Source organism: Schistocerca cancellata, chromosome 2, assembly GCF_023864275.1.
Source record: "Schistocerca cancellata isolate TAMUIC-IGC-003103 chromosome 2, iqSchCanc2.1, whole genome shotgun sequence".
NCBI classification, from domain to species: domain Eukaryota; kingdom Metazoa; phylum Arthropoda; class Insecta; order Orthoptera; family Acrididae; genus Schistocerca; species Schistocerca cancellata.
Window position 1 is genome coordinate 62,727,669 of NC_064627.1, and position 16,134 is coordinate 62,743,802.

A 16,134-nucleotide genomic window follows, 5' to 3' on the forward strand; every position below is an offset into this window, starting at 1 on the left:
TATTATTCATGCAAAATTTTGATTCTGCAGCATTACTATTCAACGAGATAATGATACATATGTATGTAAAGACACTGATTACGGGAAATAGAAACTAAAGATTTGCATGTCATTTTCTTCTCAATGATAACATGTCAAAACATTCAAGTTCCATAATCTTATTGATTCTGAGTGACCTTTTCAGCTTCTTATTTTTTCTAACTTTTCTTTGTTATCTGGCCTCCTTTCAGTAGCCCTTTCAGCTACTGAGACATACTGCCTGTCCACCCCTAGCAATACACGTTACATGTCGCTCCCAGTTTTGATACTTAGTCTGCACATGGTTTTTAATCTGTTGGATACTCCACTATTAAAACATGTTACGGCGTCCATCACACCAATCTGAAAAGCTGACATGGCAGCACAAATAGTTTGCAACACGAACGCTCGCAAAAAACATAAGGTAACTCAGGTAGTCCATGTGTATCGATGGAAAGATCGATTGCAATAAAATCTACTCATTGTACAGTCGATACGTTGTTTTCCACAAACGAGTTGCTATGGAAACAGTGGCGTCAGAATGACGAAACATTGTAGAAACGATTTTGTACTTGATAGTAGTGTGACATCTAGGCATCCGCGCGCCGCATCTGCTTCGGAGAGGCCTTTAAACGCGAAGATGATGAGATACTATACATGAAGTACATATTTTAAGAATCAGAAGTAATCACAGTATTTTTTTTAAATAAAAAAATTCCATTTTTGGGCTCTCATGTCGGCTGGGTCTCCTTAAATGCTTCAGACACTGTAATATTTAACAATAGTAATTTTTCCTCTCATCAAGTACAAAATTATTATGCATAATAAATATTAACTTCATTGATTGAGGCCTCCCAGCAAAAAACTCTCTCATCAACATCGTTTGGCTGCAGATGACAAGCTACCTGTAGTAATTAACACAAAAGTGATCCAGAAAATTCATGCACACCAAATGTAGAGGTATTTACAAAAAAAGACGATCTATTGCTTGAACTAAAAATGCACATAATTTTATAATCATTTGACAAAAATGTTCACATTGCAGAATAAATAAAAACGAAAACCCACAGTGGTGCCCGAAACATGTTTGGGTACTGAGAAAAACGGTGTTTTGCATAACTGGCGGACCACACATCCTTGCTTCGTCTGTCATGATTTATTTTGTTTCCAAACTACTTCATCTACTTCATGATCATCAGTTTTGACGATAAGCTTCTCGCTGTTCTCATTTCTGCTACATATCATTGCCTTTTTCTCCGATTTATTGTAAATCCATATTCTATATGCATTAGACTCTTCATTCAATTCAATATATCCTATACACATGCTAATAATAGTAAATTCATCAGCCGTCACTGATAGCCATTCACCCTTGATTTTAATGCCGATTTTTAACCTTTCTTTTATTTCACTTATAGCTCCTATGATGTTTAGATAGAACGGTAACGACGGAAGACTCATACCTGCTTGCACCCTTTTCACTCCGAGCATTCAGTTGTTGCCATCCACTCTTATTGTTCCCGCTTGGTTTTTGAACATATTGTACATGATTATACCCACGTATACACCTCTTCATCTGAAGCAAATCGACAGCCACGAATTTCTTCAGGGCTCTAAAAATATGGAATTCGCATGGGGAGAGATCGGGATTATGCGGAGGATGTGTAAGGACTTTCCAGTGAAACTTCTGTAAGGTAGTCGAAGCAGCCTTCGCAGGCCGGATGCCAGTTACGGGGGATCCACTGGAGGTGCTGTAACGTTAATCCGAGTAGCGGATACACCTTAACAGTAAACGTGTTAGTTGGGTGGACGACCTTGGTTAGCCACAGTGGAGCGTGGAGTGGGCTTTCAACGACGTGTAGTGGGAAAGAAAAGAAGATACTTGTGACATGGCGGTGTAAGTTTGGTTTCCATCGAACTCGAAATTCAATGTTAATTATAATCCGGCTCGATTGCAAAAATGTTTATTCACATGACCGGTTTCGGTTCCTCTAGAACCAGATCTGAAACGATAACGATACTAATTTATTATGTCACAAATGCAAAACTTTTTTCATCCTATCGGATCAACATTAAATGTACCAGAACGTGCCTGCAATTTCGGTTCCAGGAGAAACCCGTCCGCACACAGCAACCTTCACATGCTGCGTCACATAAAATTGGGAGACAGAGTGCACTTCATTTATATTAATCATAAAACTATTACCGACAGGTGGTGTCTGGTACATTTGTTACATTAAATATGCACATACTGTATTAAGTAGATTTTTGTAATTTACTTTTATCTCTAAGGATTAAGCTGGCCGGAGTGGTCGAGCGGTTCTAGGCGCTGCAGTTTGGAACCGCGCGACCGCCACGGTCGCAGGTTCGAATCCTGCCTCGGGCATGGATGTGTGTGATGTCCTTAGGTTGGTTAGGTTTAAGTAGTTCTAAGTTCTAGGGGACTGATGACCTCCGCTGTTAAGTCCCATAGTGCTCAGAGCCAATTGAACCATTTATACTTATAACCCCCCCAATGAACCATGGACCTTGCCGTTGGTGGGGAGGCTTGCGTGCCTTAGTGATACAGATAGCCGTACTGTAGGTACTACCACAACGGAGGGGTATCTGTTGAGAGGCCAGACAAACGTGTGGTTCCTGAAGAGGGGCAGCAGCCTTTTCAGTAGTTGCAAGGGCAACAGTCTGGATGATTGACTGAGCTGGCCTTGTAACAATAACCAAAACGGCCTTGCTGTGCTGGTACTGCGAACGGCTGAAAGCAAGGGGAAACTACGGCCGTAATTTTTCCCGAGGGCATGCAGCTTTACTGTATGATTAAATGATGATGGCGTCCTCTTGGGTAAAATATTCCGGAGGTAAAATAGTCCCCCATTCGGATCTCCGGGCGGGGACTACTCAAGAGGATGTCGTTATCAGGAGAAAGAAAACTGGCGTTCTACGGATCGGAGCGTGGAATGTCAGATCCCTTAATCGGGCAGGTAGGTTAGAAAATTTAAAAAGGGAAATGGATAGGTTAAAGTTATATATAGTGGGAATTAGTGAAGTTCGGTGGCAGGAGGAACAAGACTTCTGGTCAGGTGACTACAGGGTTATAAACACAAAGTCAAATAGGGGTAATGCAGGAGTAGGTTTAATAATGAATAGGAAAATAGGAGTGCGGGTAAGCTACTACAAACAGCATAGTGAACGCATTATTGTGGCCAAGATAGATACGAAGCCCACACCTACTACAGTAGTACAAGTTTATATGCCAACTAGTTCTGCAGATGATGAAGAAGTTGATGAAATGTATGATGAAATAAAAGAAATTATTCAGATAGTGAAGGGAGACGAAAATTTAATAGTCATGGGTGACTGGAATTCGAGTGTAGGAAAAGGGAGAGAAGGAAACGTAGTAGGTGAATATGGATTGGGGCTAAGAAATGAAAGAGGGAGCCGCCTGGTAGAATTTTGCACAGAGCACAACTTAATCATAGCTAACACTTGGTTTAAGAATCATGATAGAAGGCTGTATACATGGAAGAACCCTGGAGATACTAAAAGGTATCAGATAGATTATATAATGGTAAGACAGAGATTTAGGAACCAGGTTTTAAATTGTAAGACACTTCCAGGGGCAGATGTGGACTCTGACCACAATCTATTGGTTATGAACTGCAGATTAAAACTGAAGAAACTGCAAAAAGGTGGGAATTTAAGGAGATGGGACCTGGATAAACTGAAAGAACCAGAGGTTGTACAGAGTTTCAGGGAGAGCATAAGGGAACAAATCACAGGAATGGGGGAAAGAAATACAGTAGAAGAAGAATGGGTAGCTTTGAGGGATGAAGTCGTGAAGGCAGCAGAAAATCAAGTAGGTAAAAAGACGAGGGCAAGTAGAAATCCTTGGGTAACAGAAGAAATATTGAATTTAATTGATGAAAGGAGAAAATATAAAAATGCAGTAAGTGAAGCAGGCAAAAAGGAATACAAACGTCTCAAAAATGAGATCGACAGGAAGTGCAAAATGGCTAAGCAGGAATGGCTAGAGGACAAATGTAAGGATGTAGAGGCTTATCTCACTAGGGGTAAGATAGATACTGCCTACAGGAAAATTAAAGAGACCTTTGGAGATAAGAGAAACACTTGTATGAACATCAAGAGCTCAGATGGAAACCCAGTTCTAAGCAAAGAAGGGAAAGCAGAAAGGTGGAAGGAGTATATAGAGGGTCTATACAAGGGCGATGAACTTGAGGACAATATTATGGAAATGGAAGAGGATGTAGATGAAGATGAAATGGGAGATACGATACTACGTGAAGAGTTTGACAGAGCACTGAAAGACCTGAGTCGAAACAAGGCCCCCGAAGTAGACAACATTCCATTAGAACTACTGACGGCCTTGGGAGAGCCAGTCCTGACAAAACTCTACCATCTGGTGAGCAAGATGTATGAAACAGGCGAAATACCCTCAGACTTCAAGAAGAATGTAATAATTCCAATCCCAAGGAAAGGAGGTGTTGACAGATGTGAAAATTACCGAACAATCAGTTTAATAAGCCACAGCTGCAAAATACTAACACGAATTCTTTACAGACGAATGGAAAAACTGGTAGAAGCCGACCTCGGGGAAGATCAGTTTGGATTTCGTAGAAATACTGGAACACGTGAGGCAATACTGACCTTACGACTTATCTTAGAAGAAAGATTAAGGAAAGGGAAACCTACGTTTCTAGCATTTGTAGACTTAGAGAAAGCTTTTGACAATGTTGACTGGAAAACTCTCTTTCAAATTCTAAAGGTGGCAGGGGTAAAATACAGGGAGCGAAAGGCTATTTACAATTTGTACAGAAACCAGATGGCAGTTACAAGAGTCGAGGGACATGAAAGGGAAGCAGTGGTTAAGAAGGGAGTAAGGCAGGGTTGTAGCCTCTCCCCGATGTTATTCAATCTGTATATTGAGCAAGCAGTAAAGGAAACAAAAGAAAAATTCGGAGTAGGTATTAAAATCCATGGAGAAGAAATAAAAACGTTGAGGTTCACCGATGACATTGTAATTCTGTCAGAGACAGCAAAGGACTTGGAAGAGCAGTTGAACGGAATGGACAGTGTCTTGAAGGGAGGATATAAGATGAACATCAACAAAAGCAAAACGAGGATAATGGAATGTAGTCGAATTAAGTCGGGTGATGTTGAGGGTATTAGATTAGGAAATGAGACACTTCAAGTAGTAAAGGAGTTTTGCTATTTGGGGAGCAAAATAACTGATGATGGTCGAAGTAGAGAGGATATAAAATGTCGACTAGCAATGGCAAGGAACGCGTTTCTGAAGAAGAGAAATTTGTTAACATCGAGTATAGATTTAAGTGTCAGGAAGTCATTTCTGAAAGTATTTGTATGGAGTGTAGCCATGTATGGAAGTGAAACATGGACGATAACTAGTTTGGACAAGAAGAGAATAGAAGCTTTCGAAATGTGGTGCTACAGAAGAATGCTGAAGATTAGATGGGTAGATCACATAACTAATGAGGAAGTATTGAATAGGATTGGGGAGAAGAGAAGTTTGTGGCACAACTTGACCAGAAGAAGGGATCGGTTGGTGGGACATGTTCTGAGGCATCAAGGGATCACCAATTTAGTATTGGAGGGCAGCGTGGAGTGTAAAAATCGTAGGGGGAGACCAAGAGATGAATACACTAAGCAGATTCAGAAGGATGTATGTTGCAGTAGGTACTGGGAGATGAAGAAGCTTGCACTGGATAGAGTAGCATGGAGAGCTGCATCAAACCAGTCTCAGGACTGAAGACCATAACAACAACAACAACATACTTAATTAAAATCTGTAGATGTGGAAGTTAAAATCTATACTTGTCAAAATTAAAATATAATAAAATTATAATTTTTGTACGATCTAAAACAAAGGGCAATTTCTGTATCCATGGCGCTGGTGTAGACTTGTTCTCCTCCATGGTCAGCTTCCGTGGTTCCAGCTATTTCGGTGTCTAGCCGCGATCGGCCCAGTCGTCTGATCTACATCTACATCTACATCCATACTCCGCAAGCCACCTGACGGTGTGTGGCGGAAGGTACCTTGAGTACCTCTATCCGTTCTCCCTTCTATTCCAGTCTCGTATTGTTCGTGGAAAGAAGGATTGTCGGTATGCCTCTGTGTGGGCTCTAATCTCTCTGATTTTATCCTCATGGTCTCTTCGCGAGATATACGTAGGAGGGAGCAATATACTGCTTGACTCTTCGGTGAAGGTATGTTCTCGAAACTTTGACAAAAGCCCGTACCGAGCTACTGAGCGTCTCTCCTGCAGAGTCTTCCACTGGAGTTTATCTATCATCTCCGTAACGCTTTCGCGATTACTAAATGATCCTGCAACGATGCGCGCTGCTCTCCGTTGGATCTTCTCTATATCTTCTATCAACCCTATCTGGTACGGATCCCACACTGCTGAGCAGTATTCAAGCAGTGGGCGAACAAGCGTACTGTAACCTACTTCCTTTGTTTTCGGATTTCATTTCCTTAGGATTCTTCCAATGAATCTCAGTCTGGCATCCGCTTTACCGACGATCAACATTATATGATCATTCCATTTTAAATCACTCCTAACGCGTACTCCCGGATAATTTATGGTATTAACAGCTTCCTGTTGCTGACCTGCTATTTTGTAGCTAAATGATAAAGGATCTATCTTTCTGTGTATTCGCAGCACATTACACTTGTCTACATTGAGATTCAATTGCCATTCCCTGCACCATGCGTCAATTCGCTGCAGATCCTCCTGCATTTCAGTACAATTTTCCTTTGTTAGAACCTCTCGATACACCACAGCATCATCTGCAAAAAGCCTCAGTGAACTTCCGATGTCATCCACCAGGTCATTTATGTACATTGTGAATAGCAACGGTCCTACGACACTCCCCTGCGGCACACCTGAAATCACTCTTACTTCGGAAGACTTCTCTCCATTGAGAATGACATGGTGCTTCCTGTTATCTAGGAACTCTTACTCTATTGCTGTGGGTAAGAGGGCCATGCAGGAGGGCCCCGTCAACGACGCCAGGCGCTGCACGCATCTTACAGCTTCTTCAACACGAAGTCCGCTACTGCCTGCTGCGTATGCTCGTCCGACAGGAATCGTCGACTCCTCAAGGCCTATTGTAAGAGACCGAAGGCGTGATAATCGCCTGGGTAGTGATCGGGACTGTAAGGGAGGTGCCTGAATGTCTCCCACTTGAACGGGCGTTGCTTCTGAGCTAGGACACTCGCAACGTGGGGAGGCTGACCTCCCAGACCGACAGCCGTCTAGTGTCGAGTCGCAGCCAGAACGTAACTTGGTGTACAATTCCACAACGACAGTTTTCGACAGGTATGTTGCCCCGTACACATTCTTCAGTAGCTGATGGGTGGCTAGCGCTGTTTGTTCTTGGGCAGAAAAGAAAAGGGACACATTTGTTAGCAGCATCGCCATAGTTCACGTTTCCGCCTTTACTGCACCCACATCGACAAGACAGCCACTCCACACTAATCCCTTGCATGTACACTCCTGGAAATGGAAAAAAGAACACATTGACACCGGTGTGTCAGACCCACCATACTTGCTCCGGACACTGCGAGAGGGCTGTACAAGCAATGATCACACGCACGGCACAGCGGACACACCAGGAACCGCGGTGTTGGCCGTCGAATGGCGCTAGCTGCGCAGCATTTGTGCACCGCCGCCGCCAGTGTCAGCCAGTTTGCCGTGGCATACGGAGCTCCATCGCAGTCTTTAACACTGGTAGCATGCCGCGACAGCGTGGACGTGAACCGTATGTGCAGTTGACGGACTTTGAGCGAGGGCGTATAGTGGGCATGCGGGAGGCCGGGTGGACGTACCGCCGAATTGCTCAACACGTGGGGCGTGAGGTCTCCACAGTACATCGATGTTGTCGCCAGTGGTCGGCGGAAGGTGCACGTGCCCGTCGACCTGGGACCGGACCGCAGCGACGCACGGATGCACGCCAAGACCGTAGGATCCTACGCAGTGCCGTAGGGGACCACACCGCCACTTCCCAGCAAATTAGGGACACTGTTGCTCCTGGGGTATCGGCGAGGACCATTCGCAACCGTCTCCATGAAGCTGGGCTACGGTCCCGCACACCGTTAGGCCGTCTTCCGCTCACGCCCCAACATCGTGCAGCCCGCCTCCAGTGGTGTCGCGACAGGCGTGAATGGAGGGACGAATGGAGACGTGTCGTCTTCAGCGATGAGAGTCGCTTCTGCCTTGGTGCCAATGATGGTCGTATGCGTGTTTGGCGCCGTGCAGGTGAGCGCCACAATCAGGACTGCATACGACCGAGGCACACAGGGCCAACACCCGGCATCATGGTGTGGGGAGCGATCTCCTACACTGGCCGTACACCACTGGTGATCGTCGAGGGGACACTGAATAGTGCACGGTACATCCAAACCGTCATCGAACCCATCGTTCTACCATTCCTAGACCGGCAAGGGAACTTGCTGTTCCAACAGGACAATGCACGTCCGCATGTATCCCGTGCCACCCAACGTGCTCTAGAAGGTGTAAGTCAACTACCCTGGCTAGCAAGATCTCCGGATCTGTCCCCCATTGAGCATGTTTGGGACTGGATGAAGCGTCGTCTCACGCGGTTTGCACGTCCAGCACGAACGCTGGTCCAACTGAGGCGCCAGGAGGAAATGGCATGGCAAGCCGTTCCACAGGACTACATCCAGCATCTCTACGATCGTCTCCATGGGAGAATAGCAGCCTGCATTGCTGCGAAAGGTGGATATACACTGTACTAGTGCCGACATTGTGCATGCTCTGTTGCCTGTGTCTATGTGCCTGTGGTTCTGTCAGTGTGATCATGTGATGTATCTGACCCCAGGAATGTGTCAATAAAGTTTCCCCTTCCTGGGACAATGAATTCACGGTGTTCTTATTTCAATTTCCAGGAGTGTATGTCGTGCTTGTATACCCGCATCGGAATCGTGCTACGTTGCATATACGATGCAGTATTCCTCTCAATCGGAAACTTCTTCATCGTTCCTTATAAAAAATACCAAAAAGTAGAATCACCCATGTTAACTAAATTACCAAAAATGGTTCAAATGGCTCTGAGCACTATGGGACTTAACTTCTAAGGTCATCAGTCCCCTAGAACTTAGAACTAATTAAACCTAACTAACCTAAGGGCGTCACATACATCCATGCCCGAGGCAGGATTCGAACCTGCGACCGTAGCGCCAGACTGTAGCGCCTAGAACCGCTCGCCCACCCCGGCCGGCTAACTAAACTACAATGTAGTAAAACATGGAAGTTATAAAAAATAATTAGTAACTTAGACTAAGTTTCGATGTATCAGTGTCACAAGTCGTTATACACAGGGTGTCCCATTTATCTTGACCACCCAAAATAGCTTTTTTTTCAGAAGAAAATTTTAAAAAATTAAAAGAAGTGTATAATGGAAACATTTGCTTAGCTACCAGTGGACTTCAACCATCATGACTGAATGCCATTCTTGTAAGTTTGTTCGTTACGAACATCAGAACAGCATAACGTCTTTCGAAATGGCGCCCTATATATTGTATTCACTCAGATCTTCAACTGGACAGTTGACTTAATCAACGGTGCGAATTTTCCTTGCGTTTTCATTTGATTATTATCAACTCCAACAAGTGGACGACTTACATAAGTTGTCTTGGTTACCTGCGCTTTGTGTTACAGTGTGGTACATTTCTGAATAGGCCTCCGTGTAAGGAAGTGTAATACTGAACAAAAAATATAGGGTGTCCTTTAAAAAGCATATACTGGTGCTCATACACTATGTGATCAAAAGTATCCGGACACCTGGTTGAAAATTATTTACAAGTTCGTACCGCTCTCCATCAGTAATGCTGGAATTCAATATGGTGTTGGCCCACCCTTAGCCTTGATGTCAGCTTCCACTCTCGCAGGCTCAATCAGATGCTGGAGGGTTTCTTGGGGAATGGCAGCCCATTCTTCACGGAGTGCTGCACTGAGGAGAAGTAACGATGACGGTTGGTGACGCCTGGCACGACGTCGGCGTTCCAAAACATCCCAAAGGTGTGCTGTAGGATTCAGGTCAGGACTGTGTGCAGGCCAGTCCATTACATGGAAGTTATTGTCGTGTAACCACTCCGCCACAGGCCGTGCATTATGAGCGGTTGCTCGATCGTGTTGAAGATGAAATCGCCATCCCCGAATTGCTGTTCAAAATTGGGCAGAAAGAAGGTCCTTAAAACATCAAGGTAGGCCTATGCTGTGATAGTGTCACGCAAAACAACAAGAAGTGCAAGTCCCCTCCATGAAAAACACGACCACACTATAACACCACCGTCTCCGAATTTTACTGTTAGCACTACACGCGCTGGCAGATGACGTTCACCGGGCATTCGCCATACCCACACCCTTTCATCGGATCGCCACATTGTGTACAGTGATTCGTCACTCCACACAACAGTTTTTCCACTGTTCAATCGTCCAATGTTTACGCTCCTTACACCAAGCGAGGCGTCGTTTTGCATTTACCGGCGTGATGTGTGGCTTATGAACAGCCGCTCGACCATGAAATCCAAGTTTCCTCACCTCCCGCCTGTCATAGTACTTGGAGTGGGTCCTGATGCAGTCTGGAATTACTGTGTGATGGTCTGGATAGATATCTGCCTATTACAAATTACTACCCTCTTCAACAGGCGGTCGACCTGTACGCTTTTGTGCTGTACGTGTCCCTTCACGTTTCCACTTCACTATCACATCGGAAACAGTGCAAGTAGGGATGTTTAAGAGTGTGGAAATCTTGCGTAGAGACGTATGACACAAGTGACACACGATCACCTAACCGCGGTCGAAGTCCGTCCCCAGGAGGTTCGAGTCCTCCCTCGGGCATGGATGTGTGTGTTGTCCTTACCGTAAGTTAAGTTAAGTAGTGGGTAAGCTTAGGAACCGATAACCTCAGCAGTTTGGTACCATAGGACCATACCACAAATTTCCAAATTTTTTTCGAAGTCCGTGAGTTCCGCGGAGCGCCTCATTCTACTCTCTTACGATGTCTAATGACTACTAGGTTCGGTGATGTGGAGTACCAGGCAGTAGGCGGCAGCACAATGCACCTAATATGAAAAACTTGTGGCTTTGGGGGTTTCCGGATAATTTTGATCACATAGTGTATCTTCGTAACATAGGACGTTACAAGAAAGGGAATCATGTCGCCCTGTCTGCCAAACATTTGCTTCATCTATTTTTATTACGTGTCTGGACAGAAACTTGTTTGGGGGCGTGAAGATAAATGGGACACCTGGTATACGAACCAAGTAATCGCAAAATAGGAAGCAAAATCCCATCTGACAACAGTGAACCATATTGGTACAATTGATACAAAAGATACGAACGACAGGTGGGGTGTATCATTCTTTGGCAATCATTAATTGTAACCCGCACCATGCTGTTATTTAAATATGGTACTACATTTGATACCTACGCCTGTGTCTGGACGGACGAAGAAACATTGAAGTTCTGCTCGGCTTCCAGCTCAAACTCAGTTGGAGTGTAAGGGCATAAGGTAACAGCAGTGGTATTATTGCATAATGGATTGTTGGTAGACTTAAGCTATTTTCGAAAATCATGTACAACCTGCATGATACTTTTCTGTTTCTTTCTTCAAATAACCAAAGAATTGAAGGACCATGGCTGTTAGGTGATGTAGAAAGTTTACAGCAGGAATCAGCACAATTTGGTTTTGGTTTACTTTAATTAAGAAGCGTCGTAACCGGTACGAATTTACACATTTGCCTTCAGACGACTTTCACGTTTGTACAAAAGCACATTGTACGTTGATCGATAGGTGATATGCAGTGAAATGACCACCTGGTGTATCTGTCTTCACCATCTTTCTTCGACGAATAAGATTTCAATTGTTCTTGAAGTTTGAGTGATATAGCCGTCATTATTGTTTACATTTTTTGGGAGCAATACATATTATCAAGACGCTCCGTGTGTTTGACAATGCATTCAAATCCCATTACCCCCATGAGTTCAGTGTCTTAACTAGTGAGCTACATCGATCGGTGTCATGTTCTCAGGAAGAAATTCTGGATTACTTCCTTTGTATTTCTATGTTTATTTATCCGCAGTCCTGTAACAGCCGAGGACGTCGATCGCCTATCGCGGCAACTGACGTGTTACTTCAGTAAATATTGACTTGTCAAGCAGACAAAATAAGAGAAGAATACGACGGTCGATTCCTCCTTTTCTGTACGATGAACTGTGATTCTGTGACCTAACAGGTGTGCAACAGGAAACAAAAGAGTGTTTGTAATTTCATGTGCCTGCGATTTCAGCGTCTGGGTGCTTGTAAAGAAGGAGACGGACCTTGGTCACAGAGGGCTGTTGCCCATCAGATGTAAAATTCATGGTCGCATTTACAGCGATCAAAGGACACAATACATTTTTATGAACCGTGGCTGGAGTAAATTTCATATGTATGGGGGAGTAATCAAGTTTCCGGGAGATTCCATGAGCGGCTAGCCAAAGGACCCCTCACACGAAAATACGCTTTTAGGGTGCTAATCGGAAACTACACATTGGCCAAAGTTTGTTTAGGTGTCTGTATATTTTCTCCTTGTTCTGCAGTTGTGATGTGTCTGAAGCGTATGCGGCCGCAATGTGCACATACCGTCGAACGGTATCACGTTAGCTTCGCTCGAATTTCCATTCCAGAGCATTTAGCTATGTGCATATTTTGAGCCACTATTTTCTGATGCTGCACGTTCTGTAGGGCGTGACATGGGCTAACTGATGTCGTAAATTGTATTGCACCATAGCTAACAGCGCGTTAATGTTAGGTCGTTGCTCAGTTGAGCTGAGTGATATAGCGAGAAGTGCTGTACGAAGGGTCATCTCGGATGAACAAGGAAGTTTATGTTACTTCATAATTTTTTAAATGCCTTTTGCTTTCAGGTTGTTCTACGGACTGAACATGCGCGTCGTCAACATTACACGGTATGCCGGTAGGCTACGCTGCTATGTTGCACCTGACAGCCTCCAGGACGTGATACTAACGTCAGACGTACGTGAATTCGCTTTAAAAAAATCTCGATCCTCTTTATTTTCATACTAAAAATGTTTTCTGAACGGACTGTAGTTTAAAGCAATACGCCAGATCTCGGAAAATCATGCAAAAATAGAAAATTTGAAAGAGCTCTCTGTTGCCAAGTTATTATATGTACTGGGTGACTTTCCGTACCAGAGTTTCTCCGGGGGTAGAGAAACATTTTATCTGTCTTAATTGAACAAATAGGGGTAATTACTTTTTGAAAAATTAAAATCAAGCTAAGCATAAATGTGTCAACAGATAAAAGAGTAAGCGGGATTTTTGTTATATGATGTAATAAACTGGATGGCTTTGAAAACTAAAAAACACAGCTCATTGAATTTAATAGTGTCAAAAGTGAAGTGCCTCTATAAATGTGGCTTGCCAAAGCGACATAATGATCTGATTAGAAAAGTCAAACTTCCTGAAAGGCAGAGATGGGCAGAGGAGGTGATGAGATATGAGAGATGAGGTGAGATGAGATGAGATGAAAGAGAGGAGAGGAAAGGAGAGAGGAGATGGAAAAGGAGAAACTAAAATTGTAAACTGACAGTGAGTTATAACATTTAATTATTTTTGATTGCAAGAAGGTTATATTAAGAATAAATTTGTCTGATCTTGTACTTGGTGGCAAATGTGCTTCTGTTTTACTTAGTGACAACTACAAAAATGACTGAATGTTCAAGTTATCGGTGCCTCACTAGCTGTGCACTACTCCTCCTGATACCGTAAATTCAAATCTCGTTGGAAAAGCGGTAAAGTCGGACTTTTTCCTCCTTCTCTACCGGAAAAACAACTGCAAAAGAATTAAGAATATGTGCTAAGAAACGGCATGAGTTCATACTGAAGTGCTGTGAGGAGCAAAAATGCAGCTTTTCATTCTCGTCTAATAACGGTTGATTTGTTTTCATATCGGAGTGGCCGAACGGTTCTAGGCGCTACAGTCTGGAACCTCGTGACTGCTACGGTCGCAGGTTCGAATCCTGCCTCGGGCATGGTTGTGTGTGATGTTCATAGGTTAGTTAGGTTTAAGTATGAGGTGCATTCGAGTTCTAAGGCCTCCGATTTTTTTCCTCCAGACTGGAAAGAGATAGAAACATGCGTATCATTTTAAAATGAGGCCGCGTTCATTTTCAATACGTCCCAGAGATGGCAGCACCGTACGGCAGATGGAATTTTACCGCCAGCGGCGAGAATGAGAACTGTTTTAAATATTAAATTGGCGTGCAATCATTCGTTTTATGAATTTGCGTGGTGTGAAACCAATTGAAATTCATCGACAGTTGAAGGAGACATGTGGTGATGGAGTTATGGATGCGTCGAAAGTGCATTCGTGGGTGCGACAGTTTAATGAAGGCAGAACATCGTGTGACAACAAACCGAAACAACCTCGGGCTCGCACAAGCCGGTCTGACGACATGATCGAGGAAGTGGAGAGAATTGTTTTGGGGGATCGCCGAATGACTGTTGAACAGATCGCCTCCAGAGTTGGCATTTCTGTGGGTTCTGTGCACACAATCCTGCATGACGACCTGAAAATGCGAAAAGTGTCATCCAGGTGGGTGCCACGAATGCTGACGGACGACCACATGGCTGCCCGTGTGGCATGTTGCCAAGCAATGTTGACGCGCAACGACAGCATGAATGGGACTTTCTTTTCGTCGGTTGTGACCATGGATGAGACGTGGATGCCATTTTTCAATCCAGAAGCAAAGCGCCAGTCAGCTCAATGGAAGCACACAGATTCACCGCCACCAAAAATATTTCGAGTAACCGCCAGTGCTGAAAAAATGATGGTGTCCATGTTCTGGGACAGCGAGGGCGTAATCCTTGCCCATTGCGTTCCAAAGGGCACTACGGTAACAGGTGCATCGTACGAAAATGTTTTGAAGAACAAATTCCTTCCTGCACTGCAACAAAAACGTCCGGGAAGGGCTGCGTGTGTGCTGTTTCACCAAGACAACGCACCCGCACATCGAGCTAACGTTACGCAACAGTTTCTTCGTGATAACAACTTTGAAGTGATTCCTCATGCTCCCTACTCACCTGACCTGGCTCCTAGTGACTTTTGCCTATTTCCAACAATGAAAGACACTCTCCGTAGCCGCACATTCACCAGCCGTGCTGCTATTGCCTCAGCGATTTTCCAGTGGTCAAAACAGACTCCTAAAGAAGCCTTCGCCGCTGCCATGGAATCATGGCGTCAGCGTTGTGAAAAATGTGTACGTCTGCAGGGCTATTACGTCGAGAAGTAACGCCAGTTTCATCGATTTCGGGTGAGTATTTAATTAGAAAGTAAATCGGAGGCCTTAGAACTTGAATGTGCCTCGTAGTCCTAAGTTCTAGGACTCTCCCATGAGGCACCGTCTTACCGTACCACTGTCCGTGTGGGCGGGAGAGTTTGTGTGCTCCAAGGAAGATGAGAGCTATATCGGCGGTAGCGTAGCTACTGGCAGGTCCAACCTAGCCGGGCAGGTCTCAGCAGAGGAGCCAGACAAAGTGTGCCTCACAACGACCCGTCTTATATCCTATATATCCTATTCCCTACTCTCTCCTCAGTTACCATTCCTTTTCTTTCTCTAATTACCTGAACACACCACTGCCTTGTGGTTGGTTTCGGAAGGGATGAAGGCTAAGGGAGAAAACCCTGGAAGAAAATCTGGAGTGGGGCCCCAAAGGCGGTTGGAAGGCGTACTACGTCCCCTTTCGGCAGCTCCTGCAACCGAAGTGATACCAGACGTATTGGGTTGCCTTTCCTCTGGATATTATTTAGGTCGAGACGGTGACCGTGATGATTGGGCAACTCACGTGCCTTCATATTTATCGCTCAGGCTTGTAGCATCCTGGAGAGGACACTTCAGTGACGTCCAAGGACTTCGGCACAACACGGGAAGAGGCAGTTACCGGTTATAAGCTCTGTCTGATAGGCGCAAGTCTCGAGTGCCAGGGGCCACTTCCGACGGTGGGAGATATCATTGCATCTCGTTGGACAGCTACCGCCCGCCTCAAGCTGGG